Genomic DNA, 871 nt, shown 5'->3' on the forward strand with positions numbered 1-871 from the left:
CCGCCGACCCTGTAACCGCGCGCTCGGGGCGGCGGGACGCGCTCTGGGGCTCCTGCTCCTCGGGGCTGTCTGGGGACGCCGCCGCCTTCCTTCTGAAAGAGGCCATGGGCTGGGGCTCTGCAAGAGAGATGCATCGCACGAGTACCTGGAGGGCTAACGGGCGAGGAAACATCTGTGGGAATGCCAGGGTGTGCTGGTCTCCAGTAACAGGCTGTCCACAGTTTGAGAATTCTTTGGTGAAACCGATTGTCACACAAGCACAAACGCATACCAGCTCTCCGTCGAATTTGCAGCTGACATTTGGAATTTAAAAGCCCTCTTATTTCCAACTATGCTGTAGGGTTTATAGAAACCAAACCTCTGTTTTAAAGTAAAATGACGTTTTCTAAAATATTGAAATGTTTCAAGGCAAATAAGTCATTTACCGCCTGGGGAAGAGGGTCGTCACAACACCAAGTCATAACTCACCGGATGCTAAAAGATGTCATTTGGCTTCCCTTTGAATGGAAAGAGTCCCGGACTTGGGTGAAGTGAAAAAGTTTTGGAGATTGAGGTCTAGGATTTCCTTTGAATTTCAGGAATTTTGATAACTTGCTGAAGGATAATTCTAACTAGAAACGTTTGTTCCACGTTTTACACATAATTTGCTAGGCCGTGTTGACGAGGGCGTGGGCCAGTTGAAGGAGAAGAGAAAACATAAGGGAAGGTGCTAAAGTACAAAATTACCTTCCAGAGGCAGACTTGAGTTCTTGACCCCTGGCCAGATCCTCAAAACACAGTTAATACTGTGTACCGATCCCTTCCAGAACAAAGGACCAAATTAACTGAATGGTGCCACTTCTCAGCGTTAATCATTAAAAAGTACCCAAGG

General features: G+C 47.4%; 1 protein-coding gene across 1 annotated transcript in view; it reads right to left on the minus strand.

Moving 5' to 3' along the window:
- Positions 1 to 639, minus strand: part of Mbnl1 (muscleblind like splicing regulator 1) — a 168817-nt gene extending 168178 nt beyond the window's left edge. The window contains exon 1 of the mRNA XM_010625337.2: positions 469 to 639. The gene's annotated coding sequence lies outside the window, so the exon portion shown is untranslated. The remainder of the gene's footprint in view (positions 1 to 468) is intronic.
- Between the last annotated feature and the right edge of the window lie 232 nt (positions 640 to 871).

This window comes from Fukomys damarensis, unplaced genomic scaffold, assembly GCF_012274545.1.
Source record: "Fukomys damarensis isolate Sample0158 unplaced genomic scaffold, DMR_v1.0_HiC HiC_scaffold_37, whole genome shotgun sequence".
NCBI classification, from domain to species: domain Eukaryota; kingdom Metazoa; phylum Chordata; class Mammalia; order Rodentia; family Bathyergidae; genus Fukomys; species Fukomys damarensis.